Below are 11,517 nucleotides of genomic sequence, written 5' to 3' on the forward strand. Positions count from 1 at the left end.
CCTTTAGGAAGCTGAAGATTGTAAAGGAATTAGATGGGGTGAAATAAGTTGACATTTTATTGCCAGAAAAGGGAATGTCTGTTCACTGAGAAACTGCCTGATCTCTGAGGGATTTCTTGCTGGTTCTTGCTAAGTTCATACTCCCCTATTTTGCCTTCTATAGATAGTTCTTGATATAATTGACTATAATTGAGATTGCTAAGAAAGGCAGTTATTAAGTGAGTCACACTAGTCTTTTTTTAACCTTCTTTACTATGGTCATTAAAGGAATCAAGGCACTTGTTAAGCAAATCATACAATTGTTAAGCAAATCCAGCTTCCCCCACTGACATTGCTTTCAGAAACTGTCTGGGAAGGTAGTAGATTGTGATCATATGATCCGCTGATGCTACAACTATTATAAATACAGATTACAGAATATATGTCAGGTAAGTGAATCATACAGTCATTAAGTGAATCCAACTTCTCGTACTGACTTTGTTTGTTGGAAGCTGACTGGGGAGTTGGCAATCAGTTGTCATGTGACTCCCAGATGTTGCAACTATTGAAAATGAATGCTGGTTGCCAAACATCCAAATGGAGATCACGTGACCTTGGGGAGGCTTTGTCGGTTGTAAGTGTGAGGACAGGTTGTAAGTCAATTTTTGTAACTTTGAACAATCATTAAACAAATGGTTGTAAATTGGGGACTACATGTACTGGAGAGACAGATAGTATTAATGTTTAGGGAGCCTATCACCACCTTTGTCTAATTTGCAAGTTGCCATTCTTTTTAAAATGGAAAATTCTGATTATTGTCGCTTATACTCTCATTAGGACACATTTAGATGATTGTAACATGTTTAACATGCCCCTGAAGTCATCTGGGAAAATGCAACAGGTATAATATAATATAATTATTCTTATGCTGGCAAGCGAAAGAAGCATTGTACAGCTACGTCCTTGACTTATAACAAGTCACATAGGACTGTTAGAACTTACCTGAAAAAAGATGACTTACTATTTGGACCCAAAGTTCCAATGGTCACTCCCTCCCTCCCTGGCTGTCACATGACTTTGCTTCAGGTGCTTGGCAACATGGCTAAGTTTATGGCCATTCTCAGTGTCTTGTGATCACATGACCATGTTTTACAATGGTTTTGCCAAAACTTGGTTTTCAGACAAAGTCTATGGAGATTCTCAGTCATCCAGGTCTTAGTTATCCCAAAGGTGCTTTTTCATGAGGCAACTGGACTTTTCTTGTTTTTCTTTGAAGATAGAAGAAGCTCAACTTCAGTTCAGCTTCAAAGAAAAACAAGAAAGTCCAGTTGCTTTGTGAAAAAGCACCTTTGGGACAGCATGCCAACAATGGGTTTTCTTAGTGACCACAGCATTCATTTAACAGTGAAGGCATTGGCACTTATGATCATCATGTTCACTTAATGATCACCACAAAAAAAAACAACACAACAATGTAAAATCAGGTTGGTCACACACCAACCAATTATGATCATTACAAGTTACAACCATAATGAGTAGGCTCCCTTACAGTCATAAATTGAGGACTACCTGTATTTATACTGGAAATGCTGTGTTGATTATCATTAGTTTACAAATTTCATTTAAGAAGCTGGTTATCACTTAAACCCCATAGGATTTGGGTTGAGGTTACCTACCACGTATAATGCATTTTTGATTTTCAAATATATATCAGGAGGAAATGCTTTGGATTCCTTCTGCTTAGAAGAATAGGTGGACAGAAACTCAGAGGTGGGTCTTCTAAAATAAAACCCTACTCCTTTAGAATACATTATCCTGAAAATCTGGATGGCCTTATGCTTCTCAAGTTCCAGTCAAAAGTCTGCTGTTTTAGATAACATTTGGGGTATGAGTTCCAATGAGTAATATCAATTTCAATTAACTCCAATTGTATATTAATATAATGTTATCTTTTTCATTATATTTTGTTCCTGACAGCAAATGTGCTAAGCTATTATTAGATTTATTATTATTGGCTCACCATCCGCGGTACAGTCGTACCTTGGTACTCAATGTGTTTTGATACTCATCAGATTTAGTATTCAACACGTTTGGATGTGAAAATTTTGTCCAGTTACTCATCATTTATTTGGTACTTGGCACACAAGCTAGAACTTGTCATTCCTAGTGACTCACTACATTATTCCTTACGGGGGAAAAATGTTTGGTGCTCATGTTTTTATAGTAGTCATTGCACTCCCAGAACCAATTAACAATGATTATTGTGTATTACTTAAATACACAGAATATAAATCTCACACAAATAAACACATAGGTTTCAGAGACAAAATGCAATTACTGGAAGGCATATTTTTTTCTAATATTCCATAGGACTTTGTCTTCCTGCAGTTTAAAAAAATGCTTTTGAGTCAGTGTTGACTCCTGAGAACTACCTAGAAAGGTCCCTAATATTCTGGGGGGGGGAGGAATTTCAGAGATGGCTTTGTAGTGCCTCAATCCAAAGGCTGAGAAAGAGAGACCAGCCCAAATTCACAAAGCTGTGTGAATACCTAAGGCAGGAGTAGAACTCATAGTTATTACCCTGGAACTTTAACCACTATACCAAACTGGCTCACAACTGTACCTACAGTAGTGGCCAAAATTGGGGAAACCTTTTAGGAAAAGTGTACAGTAGAAATGCCACCTTTGGTTAAGTTTCCACCAAATTTTCTTCTAATTTCTTTATAACTGTAGCCTTGTTCACTTAATAATACTATTTTACATCACTTTCCCTCTTCATGGATTACTGCCTTATCGTGGTGAAGGGACTTGTGTAATTCAATGAAGCTATGAGCTATGCCGTGCAGGGCCACCCAAGACGGAAAGGCCATAGCAGAGAGTTCTGACAAAACGTGATCCACTGGAGAAGGAAATGGCAAACCACTCCAGTATCTTTGCCATGAAAACCCTATTGACAGTACCAAAAGGCAAAACGATATGACGCTGGAAGATGAGCCTCTCAGGTCGGAAGGCGTCCAATATGCTACTGGGGAAGAGCAGAGGGCTAGTACTAGTAGCACCAGAAATAATGAAGTGACTGGGCCAAAGCTGAAAGGACGCTCAGCTGTGGATATATCTGGTGCTTAAAGGAAAGTCCGATGCTGTAAAGACTTTTTCTCCATAGGAACCTGGAATGTAAGATCCATGAATCAAGGCAAGCTGGACGTGGTCAAACAAGAGATGACAAGACTGAACATTGACATCTTAGGAATCAGCAAACTAAAATGGACAGGAATGGGTGAATTTAATTCAGATGACCATCAGGTATACTACTGCGGGCAAGAATCCCTCAGAAGAAATGGAGTAGCCTTCATAGTCAATAAAAAATAGGAAAAGCAATACTGGGATACAATCCTCAAAATGACAGAATGATCTCAGTTCGAATCCAAGGCAAACCATTCAATATCACAGTAGTCCAAGTCTATGCCCCAACCACCGGTGCTGAAGAGGATGAAATTGATCGGTTCTATGAAGCCCTACAGCACCTTATAGAACTAACACCCAAAAATGATGTCCTTATCATCATGGGGGATTGGAATGCTAAAGTAGGAAGCCAAAAGATAACTGGAATAATAGGCAAGTTTGGCCTTGGAGTACAAAATGAAGCAGGGCACAGGCTGATAGAATTTTGTCAAGAGAATACGATGGTCATAGCAAACACTCTTTTCCAACAACACAAGAGACAGCTTTACACATGGACAACACCAGACGGTCAACACAGAAATCAGATTGACTATATGCTCTGCAGCCAAAGATGGAGAAGCTCTATACAGACAGTAAAAACAAGACCAGGAGCTGACTGTGGCTCAGACCATGAGCTTCTTGTTGCAAAATGTAGGCTTAAACTGAAGAAAGTAGGGAAAAGCACCAGGCCAGTCAGGTATGAATTAAATCATATCCCCGTTGAATATACAGTAGAGGTGACAAATAGATTTAAGGAATTAGATCTGATAGACAGAGTGCCTGAAGAACTATGGACAGAGGTTCGCAACATTGTAGAACAGGTAGCAACCAAAACCATCCCAAAGAAAAAGAAATGCAAGAAAGCAAAATGGCTGTCTGAGGAAGCTTTGCAAATAGCTGAGGAAAGGAGGGAAGCGAAAGGCAAGGGAGAAAAAGAAAGATATGCCCAATTAAATGCAAAATTCCAAAGAATAGCTAGAAGAGATAAGAATGCCTTCTTAAATGAACAATGCAAAGAAATAGAAGAAAACAATAGAATAGGGAGGACCAGAGATCTTTTCAAGAAAATTGGAGAGATGAAAGGAATGTTTCATGCAAAAATGGGCATGATAAAGGACCAAAATGGCAGGGACCTAACAGAGGCAGAAGAGATTAAGAAGAGGTGGCAAAATTACACAGAAGAACTATACAAGAATGAGCTTAACATCCCTGATAATCACAATGAGGTGGTCACTGACCTCGAGCCAGACATCCTAGAATGTGAAGTGAAGTGGGCCTTAGAAAAGCTGAGCAACAACAAAGCTAGTGGAGGTGACAGTATTCCAGCTGAGCTATTCAAAATCTTAAAAGACGATGCAGTAAAAGTGCTACACTCAATTTGCCAGCAAATTTGGAAAACTCAACAGTGGCCACAGGATTGGAAAAGATCAGTTTACATTCCAATTCCAAAGAAAGGCAGTGCCAAAGAATGTTCAAACTATTGCACCATTGCACTCATTTCTCATGTTAGTAAAGTTATGCTTAAAATTCTACAAGCTAGACTCCAGCAGTATGTGGATCGAGAACTACCAGAAGTACAGGCAGGATTTCGAAGAGGCAGAGGAACTAGAGATCAAATTGCTAACATATGCTGGATCATGGAGAAAGCTAGAGAGTTCCAGAAAAACATCTACTTCTGCTTCATTGACTATGCTAAAGCCTTTGATTGTGTGGATCATAACAAACTGTGGCAAGTCCTTAAAGAGATGGGCATACCAGACCATCTTATTTGTCTCTTGAGAAACCTATATGCAAGCCAAGAAGCAACAGTGAGAACTGGACATGGAACCACTGATTGGTTCAAAATTGGGAAAGGAGTCCGGCAAGGCTGTATACTGTCGCCTTGCCTATTTAACTTATATGCAGAGCACATCATGAGAAAGGCAGGGCTAGATGAATCAAAAGTTGGAATTAAGATTGCCGGAAGAAACATCAACAACCTAAGATATGCAGATGATACCACTCTAATGGCAGAAAGTGAAGAAGAACTAAAGAGCCTCTTGTTGCGGGTGAAGAAGGAGAGTGCAAAAGTTGGGTTGAAACTAAACATTAAGAAAACCAAGATCATGGCATCCAGCCCTCTCAATTCCTGGCAAATAGATGGGGAAGAAATGGAGGTAGTGACAGATTTTATTTTCCTGGGCTCCAAGATCACTGCAGATGGGGACTGTAGCCAAGAAATTAAAAGAGGCTTGCTCCTTGGGAGGAAAGCCATGGCAAATCTAGACAGCACACTAAAAAGCAGAGACATCACCCTGTCAACAAAAGTGGGTATAGTCAAGGCTATGGTCTTCCCAGTTGCAATGTATGGCAGTGAAAGCTGGAACATAAGAAAGGCTGAGCGCCAAAGAATTGAAGCCTTTGAACTATGGTGCTGGAGAAGACTCCTGTGTGTCCCTTGGACTGCAAGGCGATCAAACCGGTCAGTCCTAGAGGAGATCAACCCTGACTGCTCTTTAGAAGGCCAGATCCTGAAGCTAAAACTCAAATACTTTGGCCACCTAATGAGAAGGAAGGACTCACTGGAAAAGAGCCTAATGCTGGGAAAGATTGAGGGCAATAGAAGAAGGGGACGACAGAGAATGAGGTGGCTGGATGGAGTCACTGAAGCAGTAGGCATGAGCCTAGATGGACTCCAGAAGATGGTAGAGGACAGGAAGGCCTGGAGGAACATTGTCCATAGGGTCGCGATGGGTCGGACACGACTTTACAACTAACAACAACAACAAAAACATCGCTTTCTGGGCAACCGGTCAACTCTTTGCACCATTACTTTAATTTTATTACATTTTACAAGCTCACTAAATGAAAGAACAAAAAACAACCCAACCAACTTGATAGTGATCAAATAACACACTGACAAAGGTCCTCCTCTCGGCTTCAATACATGACATCAATAACTGAATCCTATTGTGATCTGATTGGCTCATTGCCAAAACAAGATGATACCTGATTGGCTTTCTAAACATTCATGCTCATTGACTACAATCAGATGAAGGAAAGCTACCTGATATCAACCTAAGCAAGTTGTGCTTCCTTTTTCTGGTTATTTGACTATAACTTTTTATAGAATACAGTACAGATAATTGAACAAACTTTGTTGCATTACACGCTTGATTAAATTATCTTTTCATTGATATATAATTTTATGGTACTACCCCCCCCTCCAAAAAAAGTGGTGTCATTAGCCATCAAACATCAAAAATATACTTTTCCCAAAGGGTTTCCACAATTCTGGCCATTACTTTATATTCCGTTATTTCATGTCTACCTTCTAAGACAATCTTGACTTCCTTTGGTGTGATATCTTTTTAAAAGAAATATTACCATAATTTTTCTTCAGTCTTCTCTTCTCAAGGTTAAGCTTGCACTGATTCATCAATCCGTTTTCCTGGGACCTAATTTCTCACCCCTTCATGTAACTACTTGGACTTCTCTGAATTTTCTGAATATGAGAGAAGGACCTAGAAAAAAACCTATATGAAACATTACCTCTGGAACTTGTGGGTGCTCCATCACTGGAGGTTTTCAAGAAGAAACTGGACAGTAATTTGTCCAGAATGATATAGAGTCTCCTGTTTGATCAGAGGGTTGGATTAGAAGGCCTCTAAGGTCTCTTCCTACAATATTATTCCATGTTCTATGTTTCTGGAGTTCAAGTCAGAATATGTGAGAGAGAAACTGCAACTATGCATGTCTCCAATTCCTTGTTGTGACATGTGTGAGATGGTTCTCCTTCACAACTGGATTGTCTTCAGATGTGGTAACATTTACATTCCTACCTAGCATAGCTGAAGAACATGGATTTTGTAATGCCAACACACATTGGGCTGGAGAAACCAAGTTAGCATGCCTTTATTTATTTAACAGTCTGAACTATGCTGCATGTTCCAATGTCTCCTTTTTAGCATATTTTAATCATAGTTGAGTGACTGTTTCTTCTTCTCTAAATATTTCAGTTCATTTATGAGGTCTACAGTTTAAACTTTTCAGGAATGCTTTAATAATTTAGAAGTGCTTACATAAACCAATTTTTAAAAAAAAACACAAATTAGGCAATTAGCTATGCTGAGAACAGGCCTTTCTACTCTCTTACTAGCTAGAGAATACTGTAACTCTTGTATATGGAGGCAATTTTTACAGCAATATGGAAATCCTGGTGCATTTTACAATCTTGGCTGATGTTCACAGGAATGTGGTAAAGGCACATGACAACAGCACACATATGCACACAAATACTTCATTAAGGCAGCTAAAGACCTACTTGACTATGTTGACACATGCCAAGCTTCTGTTAATCTTGTTAGGGCTGTGGACTTTTGTTTTTGAGATGTTTGTGGCATGTCGTGTGAATTTAGCTACTTTGATTAGTCTGTGGCTTCATATTTGCTATGAATGCAGAAGATGGATTCAAATTCATTGATCCAAATTCAATTCTCTGTGAATTTTAATTCAATTGCACTATTTCAAAGCTTTTGGGTAGTTGTTTTTTGGTTCTAGCAGATATTGCATTATTATTCATTCTGTCAATTTTAATAAAAAGGAGGCTATTTGCACAGGCATCCTTAGAGGGAGGGGTCAAAAATTAAGATGGTAGTCATAATGGCATGATTGATGCACTACTCCTTTTTACAAACCTGGGCTGCTGGAAAGTCAGCAGCCCAGGTTTGAGACACAAGTTCCTGCTCACCCAAGCTCCTGCTCAATATGTCACTGAAATTCTCAAGAGCTCTTCATCCAAAATTTATTTATAATGTACCTTTAGAAATTTATTATAGTATATGTTTAGAAATGTTTTTACAGGACTTCCTCCCCCTCTTCCAGCCCCCCCCCCCCAAATGTAAAGATGTAAAGAGGAAGAAGAATAAACTTTAGAAACAGAACAGGACTGAAAATTGTGTACAGTTGAATCTCTATCAATTTTAAATGAAACAATACACAACAATTAAGAATTTCCAACATATCATTCTCAGTTTGAAATAAATATTTTCAGAATAAAGGGAAATGAGCAGAGACTTTTCTTTTAGCTTTGCCTATGGAAATCTGTTGCTGGAATAAAGTGAAACATTTCCCCGCATTTATGCATATTATTAAGTATTGCTCAAAATCGTGGGTTGAGTACAGCAGATCAGGAAAATCTGTTCAGAATAGACCAAAAAATGAGTATAAGATAACATAAAATCACATTAAAAAGAACAAAATTATGGAGTCAAAGCACAGCATTTTTCAGAATGAGCAGAATTAGAGTAATCATTTGGATGGGTTAGAGGCCAAAAATAAAAGTCTAATAAATTCCAAGAAAAAATAGATTACTGTAAGCTATTAGAAATTAAAAAGCTATATAAATCGCAGTGATATAATAAATGGCATTTGGATAATAGCATTTGACTGATTAAATTAGATTTCAATTTGTAGAAAGCTTCTGGAAAGAAAGAAAGAAAGAAAATATCACAGCACAATAACATAAATCCCCACCTCCCTTCCCTGATAGAAACAATTATTGCAAGAATCCATGAATAATTTTAGGAAATGATTTGCATGAATAATTTTGGAGATTTTATTACTTTGTCAGTTCTGTCTCCTTTGGTGAAGATGATCAAAGCAGACTCTATACTGTGTGGCTGTTTTTTGTTTTACCCTTCCCCCCCCCCCCCCCGGATTGTAACACTTTAAACAGGAAAAGGAAACAGGATTGTTTTGTTAATTGCTTTTTCATATGAAGAAAAAGGGGGGAAATATCTGCACACAGAAAACTCACGCCTCAGGGGGAAAAAGCTAGATCATGACTTGCAACATCTGTTTGCTAGCTCCAGAAAAAAAGTTTTTTTTAAAAAAATAATCAGTGAGAATGCATTATTTAATCAGGTGCTCATCCACGGTCTTTGTCTGTGGGCCAGATGAGCTACAAAGAATGTTCTTGCCTGTAATCACTCTGCTTTTGTGACACTTTAAAACACAAATTTTCTCTAGTATTGGCAAAAGCATTCCCATGTCAATTTCCAGTTATTTTCTTACAGCCCTAAGTGAAACATTAGTTTCTACAGTTGTGCTAAACAGAAATCAGATTATAGCAGTGTTGCCAGAATCTTACACTAATGCTTATTATTCGGTAATAAATCAATATTGTGCTTCTGTTTCCTTTACAGATGAATAAGGTGACTTTCCACCATTCGATTTAACCCCTGGCCTTTTTTATGTCTGTCATAGCTGACATTCTGACTTTCTTTTTTACTTCCTGATCGTCCACAGACCTCCCATGTAAAAGTAAAGGATAAAGGTTTCTCTTTCCAGTTGAGTCTGTTTCTAAATGCTGGGCTCATCTCGGTTTCCTAGCTGAGGGAGCCAGCATTGTCTAAAGACATTTCTGGGGTCATGTAGCCAGAATGGCTATACACCAAAGGCGCATGGAACGCTCTTACCTTCCCACCGAAGTGGTACCTATTTATCTACTCGCATTTGCATGCTTTCAAACTGCTAGGCTGGCAGGAATTGGGGCAAGTAATGGGTCCTCACCCCATCACGTGGTGCTCAGGTCTCAAACCTGGGCTGTCAAGCTCAGCATCTTTAACTGCTGAGCCATTGCACCCCTCTGGATCCCCCATGTCTAATCCAGCAGACTGTGGTATCTGAAACAATCATATAAACCTAGTTATCCACTGCCCTACCATTTAAATTGAACATTGCATTGCTTTGGATATCCTTAAGAGGAAAAATATGATGGAGATTACCACTTAAAATTTGGGTTGGTGCCACTATTTGGTGCCAAAGATATTTGCCCATGTGGTAGGGGTATATTGTAAGGCTCCAGCCCATGTAGTAGGGCTGAATTGCTATTATCCTTTTCATCTTTCCTATTACTTTCTCCTGTTGACATCTTATGATTTATCACTTAGTTTCTTTAGCTTATGCTTCATTATTGTATCTTACGATTTATGATTTATCACTTTGTTGTTTGCATGTACACTGAGAGCTTATGCACCATAGACAAATTCCTTGTGTCCAATCACACTTGGTCAATAAAGAACATTCTATTCTATTCTATTCTGTTCTGTTCTGTTCTGTTCTGTTCTGTTCTGCTCTGCTCTGCTCTGCTCTGTTCTGTTCTACTCTACTCTATGCTATTCCATTCCATTCATATGCTGTTTATAATTTACTAAGTGGAACTTTTCTGAGACCAGGTCTTGGAAACGTTGCAAATCCATTTCTAACATTAGTGTGTAAACATCAAGACTGCACACTGGGATGACAAATATGTCTAGTCCACATTAAGAGCAACCAAATGTTTACAGTGATTTCCAGAGTGGGCCACAGAGAGGATTTTAGCCTTCAGAACAAATATACCCACACTCCATTTAAGTCATCAAAGGTGAAATGGCCAAAAATATGTATGTGCACACCACATCTTTGAAGAGATAACATTTCCTTTTAGTGGGATGCTTAAAGTGAAAGAAAATAATTTGCAATAGGGTGGAACTATGGTTAACTATGCTTGTCATGTTCGACTCTAAATATTTCTTCACTTGTAATTTCATTAAGTGACATGAACAGCTGTACAAGTTGTTCTGGCAACTGGAATTTTTTAAAGAAATTACATTTTGCCATGAGGTATTATTAAGAGCATGTATGGATGACCTTGCATAATAATAAACCACATTGTTCAGAGAGCACGTATGTTTTTCTTCAGACAGCTGGGTGACATTCTGTAGCTGCTCCAAAATGTCACTCAGTAAATTCCTCAGAGGGAATTTATTTTAAAACTTTTAGACTGGTTTGGTATTCAAGACAACATTCATTGTCCTCTCATGCATCACATCTGGTGACAATTGACTCCAGAGATCAATTTATAATATTGATCTCCTTCTCACCAGCTCAAATTAAACTGGGGTGATCAGGCCAAACGTATCTGTGATAATCTATGTTGGGGAGACACTGGTTCATTTGGCTAAACACTGCAGGCTTAATTGTGAAAAAGCAGCCGGAAAAGCTGTGGTGCTTTGATTAGTTTTATATTTATGTTTGAGGTAAGTGGCCTGTTTCATAACGCTTTGTTGCTTCCTGCATTTCTCCAAACCTCTACTGTATTTCCTAGGACAAAGCCTTATACATAGTCCATTATCCCAATGAAAGTAGTCCTGGACTTACAATCATTGTTAAACAACTGTTCAAAGTTACAATGGCACTGAAAAAAGTGACATATTAATGGTCCTAGCACTTATGACCATTGCAACATCCCCGCTGATACGTGATCAACATTTGGATGCTTGGCAACTGGTATGT

The sequence above is a fragment of the Vipera berus genome, assembly GCF_964194415.1.
Source record: "Vipera berus genome assembly, chromosome: Z".
NCBI classification, from domain to species: Eukaryota; Metazoa; Chordata; class Lepidosauria; order Squamata; family Viperidae; genus Vipera; species Vipera berus.